This window comes from Centroberyx gerrardi, chromosome 5, assembly GCF_048128805.1.
Source record: "Centroberyx gerrardi isolate f3 chromosome 5, fCenGer3.hap1.cur.20231027, whole genome shotgun sequence".
Lineage (NCBI taxonomy): Eukaryota > Metazoa > Chordata > Actinopteri > Beryciformes > Berycidae > Centroberyx > Centroberyx gerrardi.
Window position 1 is genome coordinate 25,443,694 of NC_136001.1, and position 21,303 is coordinate 25,464,996.

The 21,303-nt window shown below is 41.2% G+C and overlaps 1 protein-coding gene across 1 annotated transcript in view; it reads right to left on the reverse strand.

Annotated features, from left to right (window-relative positions):
- Positions 1 to 20,431, reverse strand: part of LOC139907919 (inositol hexakisphosphate kinase 2-like) — a 74,600-nt gene extending 54,169 nt beyond the window's left edge. Inside the window, exons 1-2 of the mRNA XM_078283794.1 lie at positions 20,380 to 20,431; positions 15,532 to 15,615 (exon numbers count right to left, since the gene is read on the reverse strand). The gene's annotated coding sequence lies outside the window, so the exon portion shown is untranslated. The remainder of the gene's footprint in view (positions 1 to 15,531; positions 15,616 to 20,379) is intronic.
- Positions 20,432 to 21,303: the final 872 nt, after the last annotated feature.

Consider the following 21,303-nt stretch of genomic DNA (forward strand, 5'->3'; position numbering starts at 1 on the left):
ACCTATATGAATCCAAGTAACAGAGAGGAGAACAAGACGAAAGGGGACTAGTTGGAGTACATTTTTCAGTTTATTAAAGGATTCACTTGCTGAAAACATCCTTATCCTCAAGAGCTGAGGTACTGCAGTGGCAGTGCTCAAACATACATGCGTCCACACACACTAGAGTATCGAGTGTCATCTTGAGTATCATGTCTATATTACATTACTATGTGGTATTTGCATGATAGTATCATAGAAGAACACAATGGAAACAGTCAGAACTGGTATGGTTGCCAGTATTGCTTCACACTAATCAACACTAATCAGCAAGTAAATTTCTGATAAAGCTTTATTTTACAGCCCGCTAATTACGGTGTAACTAGTTTGTAATTATGGGGTACTAATAAAATAACAATGCTGTAGTTATAGGGTAACAAAACAAGACGTCCGGGAATTAAGGGGTAACAATTTTGTAATTTTGAGAGATTTATAATGTAGTTATGGTGTAACTACTTTGTAATTACTGCATACTTAAAAAATAATTACAGGGTACAGTAACATAATTAGGGGGGACAAAACAAATGTTATCGGTGCTTTTTTTTATATTATACATTTTATATTATAAATATGACATATTTTAGTTTAGTTTAGTTTATTAAGTTTATTTGTCAGGGACCATGTGCAAAAGAGAACATTGATCTCAGTAAAGAGAAAAGATGCTTTGCACCAGATTATAGCTATTTGCTAATTTCCATCTGCAGTCCCAGGGCAGGTCGACATAAAATACAACACAAACAATACAATAAATTACAGAGTACATGTTGAAGTACAAAAAATCACATCTAGTCACATCACCACATTTCATACACACACTGCACAATATGTGAGATCACATTATGCTATTTTGAATAATAAAATTATTAAACTTTGCTGTGAAAAAAACTAAATTAGTAGTAGCAAAGTAGTAGACTAATGTAGGCATGATTGGTTATTTACAATCCATTTCTTAGCTTCGTGTGAGAAAGTGTGGAGATCTGTACAGAGTTTCAGGTCAGTGGGAAGTTTGTTCCATTCCTTTATAGCTTTAAATGAAAAGGAGGATTGAGCATAGGCAGAGCCTCTTTTGGGAACTCTACACTCCCCCCTTGAGGTCGACCTCGTAGTCCTGCTGGTGTTCTCAGAGCAGAGTTGGACAAAGATCTTCAAGGGTGGGGGAGCGGCATTGTGGATTATTTTGAATACCATACGAATATCTGAATACATGATTGCATTTTCAAAGTTTAACATATTATATCGAGAGATTATGCGGCAGTGGTGATATTGTCGTGGTTTCCTGTCAAATATTTTCAGGGCTTGTTTATGAAGAGACTCAAGCGGCTTTAAGGTTGTCTTGTTTGCCTGAGACCAACATGACATACAGTAATAAAAGTGAGAAAAAATCATTGCATTTAAGAAGATCTTAGATGCCTCAGTTGTAAGCGAATTTCTGATATGTCTAAAATTGGCTAGATTATATTTCAGTGTTTGGCTCATCTTTTTTATATGTTTCTTAAAACTCAGAGTGGGATCCAAAATAACACCTAAGTATTTGAACTCGTCAACATTTTTTATTTTTGTCCATTTACAAAAATGTCGGGACAGTCACCATGTCTTTGTTTGTTAGAGAAATACATAGTCACTGTCTTTCCAACATTTAAGGTTAGACAGGAGTCATTTAGCCACGTTGCAACTTTGTCCATAGCAAGTGAGAGTTTGGCAGCAACATGAGCTGCATCCTTGCCATGTGTATGTAGGACTGTTTCATCAGCGTACATCAAAATCTCCACTCCATCACATGCAGATGGGAGATCATTGATGTACAAGCTGAATAACAACGGTCCTAAAATGGAGCCTTGAGGTACTCCCATTGTGCAGGCTTTTGAAGGTGACAGATCGTCATTAATCCGAACACATTGGGTACGACCTGATAAATATGATTTTATCCAGTTTTGTGTATGTAAGGAGAGTTTGTAATTAGACAGCTTGGAGAGGAGTATATGGTGGTTTACCGTATCAAAGGCCTTACGCAGGTCAAGAAAGACTGCTCCTACCACCCCACCTTTGTCCAGATTGGCCTTAATGACCTCAATGAAGTAGCAACATGCTGTTTCGGTTGAATGTTTTGACCTGAACCCAAACTGCATAGGATGCAGCAGAGCTTCAGCATCAAGATGAGCTACCAGCTGTTCTGCAGCCACTTTTTCGACAGCCTTCGATATGGCAGGAAGTATGCTGATAGGTCTATAGTTGCATACTTCCTGCCTATCTCCGGACTTGTATACTGGAGTTACAATGGCATGTTTCAGGGCACTGGGGAATATACTCTCCTGAAATGACTGGTTTATTATTTGAGTAATTGAGGTTGTTAAGTCATTCCTATGCTTTTTTAAAAACACTGTGTCAAGCCCATAGATGTCTTTGGCTCTGGAACATGACAGTGATGACAAAATTTTGTTGACCTTTGCCTCATTTGTAGGTTTCAGATTCAAGGAGTCTCCATTGTTGTTTAGGATTTGAGGAAGTTGGACTGGTGGAGAATTCACACCCAGTTCCAGGACAGAATTGATAAAATAATCACTAAAACTGTTAGCAATAGTCAAGCTATCAGCAACATGTGTTCCATTAGATTTAATCTGTATGGCCCCACATTTTGGACGCTCTTTTCCTGAGAGTTTGTCAATGGCTTTCCATAGTTTTTTGCTATTTCCTTTTGCATCTCTAATTATTTTGAGAAAGAAATTTGCCTTGGCCTTCCTAAGCTGTGTTGTAACTTTATTCCTGAGGCCTTTATAAACCAAGCGATCAGTCTCCAAACCTGACTTTAAGGATTGTTTCAAGGCGGCATCTCTTTTCTTCATAAGGTGCCACAATGCATCATTGAACCAAGGTAAGCTCCGCTTTGCATTGGATTTGCGGGGCATTGTCTTAGTAAATTTAGAGATGATTTGCTTAAATGTTGACATTAAATCATCACAGGCCTGCTCACAGTTTTTACCATAAGTTGTATCACTTCATTTGGTTCTTTTAATTTCATTCTCAAAAGGTTCTAAATCTTTCCTTGGGATAAGTGAAATATGTGTTTTGCCTTCCATTTTGTTTTGATTTCTATATCGTGTCTTCGACAACTTTCTAGCCACTAAAGTGAGATTATGATCCAATAGACCAGTGATTAAGTTGTATGTTTTTGCAATACGCTCACCTTTATTTGCAAATATCAAATCCAGTAAAGTTTTGGAAGACTTTGTTAATCTGGTTGGACCATTCACCATTTGATTCATCTGAAATTTAAGGGCAATATCCTTCAGTTTCTTCCTGCGTGTGTTATCTAGCCAGTTTAAGTTAAAATCGCCCATGAGAAGGACTTCTTTACCATCACATTGTTTAAGAACATTAGATAGATGACCAAAGAACTCATCCTTTGCAGTTGGTGGTCGGTAAAGTACAATGACAACAAAAGACATTTCAGGAGATAATGTAATGGTGACTCCAATACATTCCAAGATGTTATCAGGAATGTTAATTTGGTTGCATTGGATGCCTTCTTTGACAAAAATCATTACCCCGCCCCCTTTGCTGTGCGTTCTGTCTCTCCTATAGATATTATAACCTTTTTGATATTTGATATTTACCATTTGATATTTCTATTACATTCAATAAAGCTCTTGTATGTTCAATTAAGTCTGTTATTGTGTGTTGAAGTTCCATATTTCTTGTGTATGCTATATTGTTACAGAAATGTCACCAAACCAAAACCAAGCTGGTCTAGGGTCTCCTCTCTTATATCGATTATCAGATGCACGTATGTGACTTTCTGTTAAACTGTATTTACTGTGGGGCAACCCTGTACTTACCCTATAATTATAGTGAACAAGAGGGGAACAAGCACCGCTTTATTTTACAGCCCGCACACCTTGTAATTACTCCATAACTTATAAATCTCTCATAATTACAAAATTGTTACCCCTTAATTCCCGGACTTCTTGTTTTGTTACCGTTACAAATTACTACAGCATTGTTGTTTTACAACAGTAGACTGAGGTGAAAGATCACAGTCGAGCTCAGCAGTCACTCCAGAGAAACTAGAGGCTTCAGCATAAAGGTACTGCTCCTTCTTAAGGACTTTCGCAAACATGTAGTTGATGTTTTCATGGCGATTGTCATTAAGGGCATTGAGTTGAGCGACCATTTGCATGGATGCTGAAAGAAATGCAATGGAAACATCTTACTAATCAAATAACCATAAGGTCACCTGATGTAGCTTCATTCAAGGGCAACATGCTTCATCATAGCTTAATCTTATGCCTTTCATCATAGTTTTGTTTCAACAGTAAGTCTTATTTACAATGTAAATCAAACTAAGGAAGAACTGGACACAAATGCAAATCCTTCAGCACAAACAACTAGTCTATCCTGACTGTCTGTCTCTTGTTTGTCTGTTTAGCAAAATCCTCTGTACTAATCTTTTCCTGTTAAATAATAAAATTATAAATACATGTGGCTTACCAAGATGGAAATCACTCTCCATGTTTTCCTTTCTAAAAGATAGATGTTGTTGATGTTTCTCCAAATGAATGCAACGTGAGTTTTCTTTCTCTATGTGCAGGTGAACACCGATCAGAGATGAAACTGTGAGTCTGTCTGTGTTCAGGTCAATTGCTTCCTTTATGACACTGACATTCTAAATTCTATGAACTCTGCTGCATTCTGTCCAGCTGCATTATGATTCATCAGAGCTCAGGCCCAGTAAACTTTGATGACAGAGATGTCTCACTTCGTACATGGTTTATAAACTACACAAGATTAAAAAACACATAACTGAATATTTGGAATTTGTATAAAGATACCGTATTTTTTATGTGAAAAACATCTATTTAATTGCTAATTCCTATTGCACAGTCACTGTTTTAAGCACAAGTTAGCTCACTCTAATCTTACTACTACCTACTACTATTACTACTATATATTACTATTACCTATTACTACTACCTACTATCATATCAGAGGGGATACTTTAGGAAAATAAAAAGAAAAGTTATTCATCTTCAATTCAGCTTTTCAAGTGTAGAATTTCTTTTTTCCAGAACAACCTGTGCACCCATGTAGTTAACAGAAACATGGGTAGCTCTTTACAATGTCCTTTTTCCAGTGCATGAACCTTTAAGCACCGATAACATTTGTTTAGTCCCCCCTAATTACATTATTGTACCCTGTAATTATTTTTTTAAGTATGCAGTAATTACGAAAATATTTACACCATAACTACCTTATAAATCTCTCATAATTACAAAATTGTTACCCCTTAATTCCCGGACTTCTTGTTTTGTTACCCTGTAACTATAGCATTATTATTTTATTTAATTAGCGGGCTGTAAAATAAAGCATTACCAAATTTCTTTATTTTTTCTATTCTTTCTTTATGGTCATTGTACTTGTGATAACTATTGTAGATTGCTATCACACACTAATCTGTAATTTTCTTTATTCTTTAGGGCGATATGGTGACAGTACTTTTGATAGATAACTAAAGTAGATTCATACAGGGTAAAATGTTGGTATTATGACAACCTGACCTCCAGAGGAGGGGGCAGACTCTGACCTTTTTGTGTATGTGTGGATGGGGAGGGTGTGTGTTTGTGTACATGTGTGTGTGTTCTCATCACTTAACGATTAAGTGATGAGAACATAGATACCAAAATCATCCACGTTTCCCCGGTAGATCATTCACTCCCATGCTCCATACTAACACTTTAACAGTATGTTGACTGACTAGCATTATCCAAAGAAAGAAGCCTTTACTTTTTGTAATAAAAAGTTGTTAGTGGCCTGTAGATTCATATAGCGTAGATTCATAAATAAAAAAAAATTGAACATCATTAACTCAATACAGCTGATGTAGCCAGATCTATTTTTGGAACTATTTTAGGTCAGCAACATATTTAACATACTTAACATATTTATCTGCTGTGTAGTGATTTTTAGTCGTGCGTCTTCCATCGCAAACAAGGAAAGTGGTCCCCGATAGTTACAAACAGTATGTTTTTTGTAGAGAACCATGAGGAACATGGGATAGCAGCACTCCAGAAATCCAGAACACAGCAAGACTTTTTTGTGTTTCGCGTTTCGGCATAGAGCCTTCATCAGAGCACCAATGGTTAATATTGGTGCTCTGATGAAGGCTCTATGCCTTTTGGCGTGTCGCTATCCCATGTTCCTCCTGGTTCTCTTTATGTTTTAGTGATAGCATCCAGCCAAAAAGGGCCACAAGAGGAAGTGCACCTGCTCTACATTTGGAGTATGTTTTTGTTTTTTTTCATATTTCATGCAGATTTTACCAATCTCTTACACAAAACTACCAGACTGCGACATTAGTTACATTTAGCTTCAAAGCTGCAAGAAGATCTTATTTTTCGGCGCAGCCGAGGGCATCACGTGGCACATTCAGGTCAGGCAGTCAGGCAGTCAGTCAGTCAGTCAGTCCGGTAACGCTTAGTGAGATGTCGCTTTGTGAGATGGCCTCTAGAGGGCGTCTCTGACTAAGAGATGGCCCCGAGTCTCTTGACAGAGGAATGGGCCGGAACGCACCGATACGGCGTTCTGGGAGTGAATTTGACCATGTAATGCATGTTCCGGTTCTGAAAAAAAAAATACAGAGCAGTACTGGTGGTTGTACCTGTTTTAGGAGCTTAAACTACTGGCTCGGTTCGTTTTATGACCAAAGTTTTCCAGCTGGGCGGTGTTTGGACCTTTGGGCCAATCACTGTGCTGAAAAACAGAAAACTCCACTCAACCGGGATGCCGGGCGACATTACACAAACACACAATGAAATGACAAGCACAGACAGTGTAATCTGAGTTGACAGGTTGTGTTGTGAAAATGTAGAAAAAGAAGAAACTACACATTCTTTCCTATTTTCAACCCAATGTGAGTACAATGTGTTCAAGTGAATTCAACTTGTTTCTATGAAGTAGCACCGTTATGAGCGAAGCTAGGCTATTGTATTTCTGCCTCTCCCACCATGTTGACGTTCCAAAACAGCCCAATGGACAGAAATCTATCCGTCAATAATTCTGTCCATTTTCCGATGGATCAGTGTGGCCGCAGCTAGTGGAATTCGACACAGGATCTGTACTTGTTTTTTCTTGAGATAATGCAAGTTGCCTACTCAACACAGTGAATGATCTACTGGGGACACTTGGATGATTTTGGTGTCTATGCTCTTATCATTCAACAGGTAAATTGAGCAATGGGCCAATGTCCCAAAACCTTGGTGTATTCCTGTAATATGAAGAATGGAGGAGAAGCTGGTCAAGGAAAGGAGAGGTGGGGAGAAGAGTCGGTGACACCGTAGATGAGAAGTCAGATGGGTGGTAGAGTTTGGACAGGCAGAACAGAGACTATGGTGGGTCAGGAGGATGGGATATGGAGATGGAAGAAGACAACAATCTAATTAGAGTGAGTAGCCGAGTACGAGGGAGGGAGGAGGGCGGGGTTTGAGCTGTGAGCACTTAGAGGAAAGGGGGACAGATATAAGCTGGTCTGGAGGACAATGATCTCCTTATGTGGGGATCTTTTGTCAATGACAAGCTACCCTCACATCATTCAGCCCATTATTTAGCCTAGCAACTCTGCCAAGAGCGAGTTACGCTCTCCCAAACACCGTCTTTAGGTTCTGGCTGGAAAGGCCCAGCTTGCATTTAAAAAACATTGGTCATTTGTCACATTAAAAACAATGTTACTGTCAATACTTCTTTTAGGCAATGCTTTCTAGTATCTGTCAAGCCTATGGTAGTGTCCAGGCTGAGTTTGTGGCTGGATGGTGAAGCAGTGGATTAAGAGAGTACAAATAGGTAAAGCTCAGTGAAGCTGGACAGGAAATAGGAATCTGGACGTCACACACAGAGGAGCATCCTGGATTTAGACACACTTAAACTGTCCACACTTCTCAGAATCATTACACACACAAACTCTGTCAGCTTCAGTCCACTGACACAATCAGTCCAACACAATCTTTGCTTCCTCTGGCAGAGAGCTGAACCTGGGCCCTCACCATGCTGCTGAATGCCTCGAGCATACTGTATAAGTACAGTGCTTTAGTATGAGAATCTCCACTAATTGACAGCAATGTTATTTGTCTTGGGAGGCACAATATATCTAACTCATTGAAGTGTGTCACTAAGCTATAATGTATAAAAATGTTAGAAATTCCTTAGGGATTCCTTAGAGATTACTTTAGTGTTTTTGCCCATGTACTTTTTGGTAACACTTTATTTCGATAGTCCAGTGTTGACTCATGTCAACATGTCAGTTGACCGTCAAGATTTGTATTAAACCAACCACTAGTAGACTATAAGGGGCATCTGTGCTAATCAACAGATGTAATCAACTGAGTATCTGTTGACTATTAGTTAAGGAGAAACACATTCCTACATATGGAATTGTTTCATGATTGCCTTACTGTCCCATAACCCTAACTTAAACCAAGTTTATGTGCCTAAACCCTATACCTTAACCCTTACCCATTTCTTTTATGTGCCTAAACTTGACCAAAGTTGTTGACAGCCTATTGATAATAATCAACTTATAGGTAGCTGATATACAGTGTCGTGAAAAAGTGTGTACACCCCTTGAGTTTATCACAATTTGTTGGGCTACAAAATTATTTTAAAATGAAATTATTTGTTTGTTTGTTTTTCACCCTAAAATCCATTGAGATTCCATTGAGACCTGTTATCAGCTTTTGTTGGCTGAAAAGGCAGAATAACTACAATTCTGAATGGCAAATAATGTTGACCCTGTTTTTTTGTCACTTCTGGGTTTTTTGCATCTCAAGTTGCAAACCCAACAAGTGAGGCCTGTACAGTGAAATGCCCTTTACCCTATATAACCTTACTTGTTTTGGTTCTGACATTCTACTTATACAGGCCTGCACTGGACTATTTCCATAGTCATTTGGCTATGTTGCTCCGCTGCAGCTGAGGAAGGTCAAAGAGCATTGGCTCACCCCCACTCCTCAGTTCACTTTCCAGGAAACCACATAGATGTCGCAGGACAGCGGAGCAGGCTCTTCTCTTCCTTGACATGGCTTGGTTACAGAAAACTTCTGGCTGACTGCCTCTTAGCTAGACCACGCTCAAAAACAAATTTCTGATTCTCCTCAAGGGGAAAAGAATGATTTATATTGATCAGAAAATTTGGCTGTGCAGCCAGTGAGACTTGGAATGCGTGGTCCTTTCCAGGAACAGAGAAAGAAAACAGCAACAGATGTTTCAGGAGTAGAGAATGAGGAAAAAGCCACACAGTAGGGCTGGGCGATAAACCGAAAATTCACTGAAACCGACATTCACGTCTTCTTACCAAGGGGATTTTGCTGTACACGAAAATTACGCTAAATAAGTCTACATACCGTTTAGTGCAATTACAAGACTTGAACCAGGGTTGCCAACTCTTGCATTGTGTGAGACTCACGCTTTCAGGTTCCATCTCACGCTCCCCAAACAAACACATCGGCTAGTACACAATATTTTTTCCCTACATGAGATCAGACTCATGGACCGTAAGGACAGACTGTGGATTGGCTCCTTCTCTCCTGCAGCACTGTGTTGATTTCTGAAAATACAGACTGAGTTCTCCAGACGGTGGTTAGAGGTAAGAACCTGCACCCACAATTAGCCTATTACCCAGGATATAAGGTAGATATGGTAATATGGAATTGTCACTTAATGAAGAGCAAGATGTTGCATTCCTTAATGAGTCAACATGAACCGCAATTTGTTATGTATTATTCCAGTGTTTCCTACAGGTTGACAGTTTACTTGTGCCAGTGGTTGTTCAGGATTAATGACTTGTCCTTACCTACAGTGTGAGTGGTGTGTCCAGTGGAATCCAACTGGTGATCAGGGGCAATATGCAATGAAGTCTCTGCACTGCACTCATGTTAACTCTCTGAGTGTTGAGCAGTGTTATAATGTATCAAGTTACTGTTTACAAATCCCTTTACTAACACATTCACGTTTGGAGCAAATTGTGGAATTCCAAGTTTCACATTCGTTTTCACTATGCATTGCCAAATAACAGACATGACATGATGAACAAAAAAGAAAACTGGATCCACATCACTGTAGAATATGAAAAAGTAAAATACACTGGAGCCTTTTCTGCAGTATTTCTATAACTGATTCTTTTGGTATAGTACATAGTAAAACAAGAGTTCCCATGCTGTTTTACAAGCAAAAGTAAATTAAGAAAATTATCTGCAGTATACATAATTTATACTATCAACAAATAATCAAAAGATTCAGCAAAGGCTGAATGTTTTTGCTGTTTATTATTATTAATAAACAACTGAAAGTTCTGAATAAAGTTATATTGATAAAATGTTTATCATGCATGCCTCATTTTCTTGCAAAGCTTCTTAGACCATCCAAATGTAAAAGCATATAATTCCATCGATTTTTTAAATAATTAATCGCTGTATTTATCATTATCATGACAAATGGGCCAAAATTATCGTGATACTTTTTTTTTTTCCATATCGCCCAGCCCTACCACACAGGGCAATAATGTTTAATTAATACACATCGCTCACAGCATTTTTGACTAGAAGTATTACTACCACTTCCTCAGTATACGACTTTAGCCTCACAGTAAAAGTTACATAATACTGTTAAGTGAGACTGTATCATGGTAGATACTTGTATTCTTGTCAAACTATCCTTGACCCAGCAAGGCAGAGGTGACTGTGGAGCAGTGGGTAGGTCAAGCCCAGATGTCCATTATGGTCTATCGGTCTTTGGCAGGGACACACACCTTTGTGTTGGGTTACATTCTGCAAGCAAGTGATACCCCTCAACATATCAGTATCACTAGCACCATGTCAAGTTCCTTATTCTGCTGTATTGGGGCTGAAGCCTGTGTTCGTCCTGTAGATAGGGCCTTTCACATAGTTGTATGTCAGCAACACTCAACACCCCATCCATGGCTTCATGACCGGCGCTGTGGCAGTAGCATGGGGGCACTTGAAGGCCTGTGAGGACAGACACACCTCAGCATGGGAGATGCAGTAGCCAAGGACAAGCACAAGCCAGGGATGGATTTGTTTGTGCGTTGAATGTAGCGTCATTGACATTTCCATCCAGCAGTCATCAGGTCTCAGGACACCTTTGCAATGGAAATGTTGGCCCGAGTTGCCTCCAGACAAATAGACATGGGTACGGTAGCAGTTCCATGCATTTTGAATACCTGAAGAATACATAAGTAGCACTTGATTTATCTGAAATTAAATGAAATGTCTCCCTCTTTGAAGTTGTTAAAAGTGTCTGGTAAAATATAGCAAGCACAACTCTGGCCAATTTCAGATTTAGCCTAGCAGATCAAACGGAGACATGAGTAAACATCATACAAGGGCACAGGGGGCTTTGGCTCGGCCTGACCTCCCTGTAACTAAGATAGGAAATGTCTGTAAGACTGAAAATGGATGAATAGGCCTATATGAAGGTATATGTTGTGCTTGTGTGAAGGGGAACTGTGGGAATGTCAAGGAGACAATGATTAAAGCAGGCGCCTCTTTCTTGTCAACTTGACACCATAGGCTCAGACATCTGGTATGTTGTGTGTGTGTGTCTGTTTGTGCATCCCTAAGATTTCCTCACTTCTAAAGTGTGTCAAGTCCGCCCACACCTCCCACACGTGAGGTGACAGGATGGAGGCCTGTGCATACCTCTTAGCTCGTCAACACATCTCTCACACCAAATATAAACACACACACCTCTCTCACCCTAAATATCAGCACTCACACACCTTATCGCGTGCTATTAAAAGCCTGGGCACTGACATTAACACAATGACATGCCATTAATGCTGTGAATCTTGAGACCAAAGCTCTTTCCAGACATTCACATTGTTGTGCGTAGCCTAGGTATCCAAATAGAATTTGGATGCAGCTATTTGTTACCCGAAAAGGAGAGCCCATCACACTGGTGACAGCACACATAGTTAACCTATGTGTCTCTCTGTTGATGGCTGTATAAGGATGTAACAGAGCCACACTCATAAGAAAACCCAGACCCTTCAAAAAAGAAACATGTGAAGGCAAAGGGAAACTTTAGAAGAAAACCGGATATGGTAAGATCAGGATGGACTGGTATCAGCAGCGGATTGCATGCTGGGGGAATGAATTGAGCCTAATGCTGGACAGACCGAGGGAAATGTGAAGCCATGGTTTGAAAGCTAATATCATCATATTCAAAGAAATGGGATCATTGCAGTGAGAAGAGGAGCAACTGCCTAATCCAAGACACCTAATACTGTAAATCAACACAGCACACTGAAGTGCACACAGTCTCAATTACCCTGCTGGCTGCTAGCCAGATGAATATTAAACCTTGGAAAAAGCCCACTCGTGCACGTGCAGGCTACAGGAACATAATACGGTAATATAAGAGCTCTTAGTTGCAGCACAGTTACAGCAACTTAACGTTAGAGATTTAATCTTGGTGCAGACCAACATCTAGTACATTCACGTAAACACACAGAAACATGGACAGGTATGCACATAAATAGAGAAACTCACACATACACAAACTCAAACATGCACAGACGCAAGCAAGTATGCACACACACACACACACTTGCACATAGAAACACACCTGGAAGGCAGTTAGTAAGGAGTATATGTAATGAGCTAGAAACACAGCAGCAACCAACATTTGGAGGTTTTTATCTGTTGCAACAATCAATTTGGCTGATAAAATTGTGAATGAGCCTGGCCTATACACATTGGCTGGTGCATAAAAAGGCAGTTTCCTTCCCTGCCTGTGATATATCTCAACTCCTGTTGTCAAATAATCTGACTGCAAGTGTGTGTCAGTAATGTTTCCCCCAGTCTTGGAAAATTGGGGCTCATCCATAGCAAACACAGATAAATTTAAATAGAATTATTGCATATATCATCTTATAAGAAACCAAATCAGCCACAACTGCTACTGAAACTGGGAAGAGGTCAGGAAGCAAACTCTGGTTCAACCTCTGGAATTACTACCACCCCCTATTTCTACCAAAAATTGGGAGCAAACACAGCTCAATGGCCTTGTGGCAGAGGTTGTGTGTGACATTTCAACACATGTCTATAGCAAGAGTGGGCAGTGACTGGTGAGAAGCATAAGGCTCCACTGTAGCGAAGGAGGGAAAATAGTGCTGAGATTTACAGTGAGGTCTCTCTTGAAATGCACAGCATGTGTTTACAGAGAGTGTGGGTAGGGACGTTGGCTGTTGATACAAAGTAGTATGGGCTGTGTGGGCAGCGGCGCAGTGTGTTTCTGTGCCACAGACAGGTCAGCACTGCAGTGCAAGTGTGTGCATGTGAGGAAGAGCGCACGTGTCAGGGGATTACAGGAGTACCCATCCCTATCCCCAGCCAGACCCTTCAGACAAATCTGCACCCCTCACTGCACTACTGCAGCCCTCACTTCTATCCCTTTGTCAAATGAACATCTAGCCCTCAATCTTCCCCCAAATAGCAGCCATTATCCCCACCATAATAAGCACATCATCCCCTCAAACCATCTGTCTAGCCAGCCATCTGAAATGATGCAGACAACATACGGTCCACTACAAGTGACATTTAAAAGGAAGAAACTTCTTTTCCATGAAAAGTGGTCTCAAATTCATTCTCTTTTCCTCTCTGCACCCCAATCACCACCCACCAAGTCCGCTGCAACAGCTTCCCATTCCCCTCTTCTCACTCTCCAGGTATCAAAACTCAATTCTGTTCCATCTTGATACCCCCTTGACTTTCGTGCTGCTGTTGGATAGCAAGCGGTGTCGGTAATAGATAAGAAGGGAGGTAGAGAGGGTGCTGAGTCTCCTGGGGTTTGGGGTGATGGGTTTGATGATGGTTTCTGAGTGGGTGCTGATGGAAGAGCTGGGCCCTGCTCCAATGGACCGACGGAAAAACACCTGAGACCCACAGAGCACAAAGAAAGAGGGAGAACCATACACAGTGGAAAAGTACTGCAGCCTCGTATATTCAACACTACCGTTAAAGAGTGCATACACACCTGCACGATGCCTGGAGGATAGACCCTAGCCCTAAAATCTAGGGCTCTGGGCCTAACAGACAGTTCAACATGACACAGTCATGGCAAAAGTAAAGATGCTACAGAAAAAGTCATAAATCAAATATGTTTGGTCTCACAATACCCCAGACAGTACTTGCATAAAGCAACAGAGTTGTACGTCATTAGTCATAGGCCTATATGCTGCAGGCAGCCTATGAAAGAGCAGTCTGCTAGCTCAGACTTCAGCTAAAATATGTGCATGCATTTTCACATTTTGCATTTTTCACATTGTGCTGAAGTGTGGGAGGTCTGATACCTAAATCTGAACGTGACAAGATGAGAAGTTGGCACTCTTTATTTGGACCTTGCAATCCATAATTCAAACATGATCTTCTTCTGTTCCATTCACTAGCTCCAGGCCCTTCAGCTGCCACTGAGAATTTGGTTAATGTAACAGTAAGGGACCAAAACACTGAAAAACACTGATCTGGGCTACCTCTGGACCTCTTATTGCCCCAGATAGATCGGATAATGTTTGCTCTCTATCAAAAATAAAAAGAAATACTGAAAATTGTGAGGTATGATGAATGCAGGGAGACAGGAGGCCTGAGGAGCCATAATCCAGAGAATCACCTCTGTCACATCAGCCCATTTATCATGTAACATAGTTGTTACGATCAGCAGGCATGGACATGCTGGCTAAGTTCTCATAGAGACATAGATAGGTCACCAAGTTGTAATTTCTAAATCAGACTCAGAGTCTATCCCTCTCATGATGGCCTTGCGAGGCGTTTATGTGAGTCTTTCAACAGGGCATACCAACTTTGTGTCCTTCTCAACACAACTATCTCTGGATAAGCTAGCCTCCTTTCCTATCCAAACTTTTGTCAACAGTACAAATCCTCATTCTGTCACACACATCCTCTGCAATAAACACTGGCCTAGACGCACACACACTGTATGAGCAGGCACATACACACAGACAAACACTCTTGACCATTATTACCTCCCCCAACCATAACTCAATCGAATCCATTTATAATATCCACCTCCCACATTTCCTCCCCTCCTTCCTTCCCTGTCTATCTCTAACCAGAGCCAGGACTGTGTCTAGCTGTTCAGATGGATGCGGCAGGTGGTGTTTCAGTTACAGCACGCCCATTTCCAACCCACTAGTGAGGACGTCTGCATCTATGGCTATATATAGAATACACTAAATATCTGGGTCTGTCTGGACCCCCCAGTCCAAAACCACAGTTACATAACACTAGCATGACCTGCCATAATAACACCACACCGGAGACAGACAGAGGGATAGATAGGGACGTAGAGAATGAGCCCATGGTGCGAGAAAGCTAGAGGAGGAGAAGAGGAATGGAAGGATCTAGATGGAAGGATCTAGATCCATAGACGGTGAGAGACAGAAGGGTTAGGGTTACTGTGGGAAATCCTTACCTACCTGAAGCTGAGACGCACTCTGTCTGGCTCACTTCTTGGCTTGGGGCTTTCCAAGGACAAACCCTGCTAGGCTTTGTCTTCCTGTAAAATGCACAGCAATATATATATATAGCCTATATATATATATATATATATATATTTATATATATATATATATACATATATATATAAATAAACACCCATTCAAAGTTATTATAATGAAAGTGAGAAAGGTGAAATGTATCATCCAGCCTGTGATAAACAGAATCAATAGGTTATCTCAGGGGATGACAAGTTGCTTACATATACTGTTTAGCATAAGGTCAAGGGCTAAACACACACACACGCACACAAAACCAAACCCCAAAAATAGAAATTGTTGTTTCTGTGCCACTGATCTCTTCTACTCTGGCAGTTTGCTTCTCCGTAAAGGAGTTGCTAAAGTGCATTTCGCCAGAGGCCTGACCCCATGGTGTATTACACATGCTGCTCTCCACTGCGCTCTCCCTCAACGGCAACTGAGAACTCTCTCTGAAGCCCAATAGGACGGGAACAGTGTGTTCCACAAACACATGTGTGCACACACACAGACATACACAGTGTCAAACAAGGCAACAACTGTGCACGTGCATGCACACGCATGTACACACACACACACACACACACACACACACAAGTTCATCTGAGTGCAATCAGGCAGGCTCATTTCATCAAAAAAAAAGTGATGACTAACTAATCAAATGCGGCGCAATGATAGGAACACTGAGGCGGTAATTCTCTGGGTGCTCATGTCCTGCACGCGATCCCTAGCTAGAGACTCCGGGGGATAAACTAGGTCCTGCCATGACAAAAATGGATAGCGGGCCAAGGGGGGGGGGGGGGGGGGGGGGGACAGGCAGGGCATCGACTGAGTGATCAAGACGGAGAGAGACAGAGAGAGAGAGCTAGGAACAGAGAGATGCAAGAAAGAGGGGCTGAAAAGGAGGAGTGACAGAGTGAAGGGAGCCAGACGCCAGACAGACAGAGATATGAATCCTAAATAAACTGGCAGTGCCAACAACCGCTTCGACAATCCAGCGAAAGTGAGAACAGAGGTTAAATATAAGCTCAGTAATCCCTCAACAAAAGGGCATTTAATGAGACTCTGGCTGGATGGTAGGATGCTAGCCAGAGAGAGCGAGATGGTGGGAGGAATGTAGCTGGCATTGGGCCAGGATTGTGCCACAGTTGCCCTTTCCACCCGGCCACTCAGAGCAGGTTGGCTACTCATAGTGTGGAACGGCCTCATGCTCAGTGCCCTCTCAATGACAAATACCAGGCTCTCCCTCTCTTTCCAACTGCTTTCCCTGGCATAGACTTAGCGATCTGCCACTCTGCTGAACTTTACAGAACCATGCTTCTCCTTTGAAACTGGGCTAACAGCTGCTAGGCAGAAAAATTATGGCAGTGAGGTCTTAAGATTAGCAGTGGCATCGTCACACTTTCCATGACCGAGAGTTGGTGATTGACTGCAGTCAAAGCCATGAAGGGGAATGATGGCCCTGACTCTCTAACTGTTGGATCGGGGTAAACACATGAATTATTCAGAAAGGTCAAAGAAGCGCTGCTGGCACTAGGCCTAGACCTTACTTTGATAGGGGCCCAAATGAAGCCAGTTGCCAGCATGGTGTTAGTTTCCCTACACAACAGAACCCTGATACGGTTTCTTTCTCCCTTCTTCTTGTCCATATCCAGTGTCGTCTGTCTATATCCCCCTATGTTTTGATCTCAGAGCGAAGCCCTTCTATACTGGCACTGATGTATGAATCAAGTTGTTATATCAAATTCAAACAACCACCTCCATTACCAAAGAGACAGGGAGAGGCTCTGGGGGATTCCTCTCCCAAGGTTGTCCACCTCTGTGTTACTCTATGACCCCCATCATCAAATAATATGTCCGTCACTGAGCCAATGTTCATTGGGCGAAGTTATATAAAGCTCATCTCAGGGTGAGTTCATATGCCTGCCTGTAGGCCAAGTCTTTTTAAGGGTGTGTGACCATGTCTCTGTGACAGCTTAAGGTGAATAGACCTAGCCTATATGTTGGAGCACTGAGCAGTGCCATAAAAGGGCAAACCCACATATATATATATATACATACACACACACATATATATAGGTGGGTCCATCTTGTTCAAACCGCCCTGGGTGGTTTCCCGGCTCAATAAAGCCTCTAAATCCCAGTTAGTCGTGCCAGCATAAATGGGCAGTGTGTGTGTATGTAATCAGAGCTCTCAGATCAGAGGTTTGTGAGATTAACAGGGGGTGACTGACTCACCGCAGGAAGCTGCATGCCGAGGCTGAAGAGTGGGGGAAAACTGAATGAGAAGAGGCAACACATAGGCAAAGAGTGCTGTGATGCCTCTGACGTTACGTGAGAGTGGCGCTGTCAACCACAAATAAATGTTTTTTTTGTTCTGTCTCACGAAATGAGGGGACAAAAACAACATTCTCACTGAGCACCCAGATACCACCAGATCCACAATCACAGATGCAAACAAACAACATGCTCATCTCCAATATGAAAAACACTTACCAGATCACATAAATTAAGGTATGTGCTTTGTTAGGCAAAACTAAATTACTCTTGCTACCGTGCCCATAAAATACAATAATAAAATACAAGCCAATATTTAATTTGCCAAAGAAGTAGGTTAGACTGGGTGTGTGCTTCGTTTTTAATTAATTCGACTTTCCAAGAAGGGAGACCTTATGAACCTACAGTTGATTAACCTTGGAGGCAATGGAGCCCAACTCATTAGAAACTCTCACTAAGGACAATTCTGGCTTCTTTACTGCTTATGTAGCATACTTTACTTTATTTAACCCTTTTCCTTTAGGAGAGCGCAACAGTTTCTCTTGTAGCATCCCCCAGCATGACCTGCCACCGCCCATCTATGAATGATGGACAAGTTGTCAGCAACTTCGCTTTCGCTCCCAGCCAACTCAAATTTGTTCTGGAAAGTCCTCAGGGAGTTTGTAGCTGCTGGAGGGGAGGACAGGGGAAGGCCAGGGGGTCACGGGGAGATCCCATCCAGGCCTTATGCCCCAGGGAAGCAGCCACAGCAGGTTGGTTATTAAGTAACTCTGTAGTAAGCATTCCCTAGTGTTGCCAGCTCAGTGTAACCCCCTATTTGGTGATGATGCTGGTTTCAGAAAGGCATTTCACAGCACCTTGCCACACAGCTGTCATTCAAGAAGACATAGGCGAGGTGGAGGCATGCATATAAGAAAATCTGGAATACAATAATCCAAGTTTTGAAGCCAAACTATTGCACTGTGGAAGTCCAATATTTATCACATTATCTCCTATATTTTCTTCACTGACAATGTGACAACAATCTGTCTTGTTCTAGGACACGCCAGCAGTCACCCTACAGATGCAAGCAGTCTTCCACCAAATTCTACCTAAATTCAATTTACTTATTATGTAATAAGCATGACATCATCAGTGGAAACATGATTTCAGTGCTGTGTAGTAGTAAAGTATTTGTGTGTGTGTGTATGTGTACATGTGTTAGGGAGGATGTGCTACAGGAAATGTGAAGTGTCTGTGGTACTATTTTTTACGGTCTATGGTTACCACCATTCATCTGCAGCAGGAGGACATGTCATCATCGAACCAATCGGCTGGCCTCAGTTTCCACTGACACTGAATACCATCACAGCATGGAGTGGGAAACCTAACATACCTTGTGTTATGTAAGGACTGGAGAAGAGCATTATCTATTAGGAGGATATCCCTTCCCTATATCTGAGGTTTCTAACTGAACTCATGTGAAAAAGAGCACGCTCACTTGTTGGGGCACGTTTCAGTTAAGACTGCAGCATAACAAATCACCTTTGGAAAAAAAATAGGCTATCAAGTAGCATGTGGTATACCATCTTGAGCCCGCCTGGGGGATAAACATGCACACAGCAATAGCTGATAAGCTGAAACAAGCCTGGTACGAGAAAACATGAGCTACTGGCAGAATACAAGTCACCAAACTTAGTGCTGGGTATTAAAAAACAGGTTAATAATGCAATAAATACCAGACAGCTAGTAAGTCGGGTCATGACAACTCCGGGTTATACATAGATGCTGGGACTGTAGAAGGTTAGACAAGCTAAGCCATGCTGAAACAGGTAACCAGTCCTTACATGACACTACTTACAGAGAAATATAGTCTGTCCTATTCCATACATGAAAGCATGAAGGAATGGTAGGATCTACATTGCTAAAGACTTTCGACTAAGGTTACAACAGTCTCTCTCTCTCTCTCTCTCTCATACACACACACACACACACACACACACTATCTCTCTCTCTGTCTCTCTCTCTCTCTCTCACACACTCTCTCTCTCTATTTCTTTAGCAGCTTTAGTGGCCTTAAATACTTCAGTATCTGTTGCTAAAACAAAACAGTGATAATCAACAGAAGCAGCAATAATAACAATAAACATAATAACAATAATAATAGAAAATTGCAATTATTATCTCTCTCTCTCTCTCTCTCTCTTTCTCGCCTGTCTGACCCTCTCTGACACACTGTATAGGCTACAAGGTAAGCAATAAAATGCACTTATCATTAATGTTAACATTAATTTACTGAATTCACGTTAAATGCCACAAAGCAATATTAGCTAAAATCATCTGCAGCTAACATTAGCAGGCTAGCTCGGTTAGATAAATTGAATGAGTAACAGGTTCGTTCGTTTGTTTAGCTGAGGAGCTAACGTAGCCAAGCTGCCTAGTTTCTTGTCACAAGCTTGGAACTAACAGAACAATTTAATTTGTAAACTCTGTTACAAAAACTACGGAAATTAAATCGATATTAACGTTACCTCTTCCCGTTTATTATCCTGTATCCCGTTTATGCAGCCAAGTGTGTATTTCCGCTCTTGGCAGATGTCTGATTGGCCACAACTCCGGAAGTAGCTATTGTGTTGCCATAGCAACTATGAAGGCATACATTTAAAAACCATTTAGCCAATTAGGATTATCACATCTTTGGCAAATAAACAATAATCCTGATTTACACTATGCAAAATAGTGGATTGAGTTGATAACAATGGAGAGATAATTCACAGAAGAAAATGAAAAATGAGAGGTCTATAAGCCATCCATGTCGTTACATCTACTAAGAGATATATATATATATATATATATATATATATATATATATATGCATATATATATAAGAAGCAGAGTTACATAACAGACCATGAACTGTGTCATTAGAGAGAGTAGTGGGAGACAAGTGGGCAGAGACACTCAGTCAGTTCATTACATTTTGCATTTTGTGTGCGTGAATGTATTGTGTGTGTGTGTGTGTGTGTGTGTGTGTGTGTGTGTGTGTGTGCGTGTGTGTGTGTGTGTGTGTGAGAGAGAGAGAGAGAGAGAAAAAGAGAGAGAGAGAGAGAGAGGGAGAGATGGGGGGGGGTATCTGTGTCTGTGAAAGTGTACGCTTTCTTTGGCCCAACTCTACGGTTATTACTTGTCATCTCAGTTTCTGTCATAGAGTTATTGCTCAGCTGCTGTTTTAAATTTGCTCATTTGTTAGGCCTGTGACAGTGGGCGAGAAAAGCATGCAGCAGCATGGAGCAAGGTAAGGATGCACAACTCATGTGAGAAAACACACATATGCATGCTCACACACACACTGACTCAGATGCACATAGACACACTAGAGAAGCAGAAGAGAGCACGTATGTTCAACACATTGCATCGTTTCAAAATACAACCTCTGACTCATGTTGACATGGTGC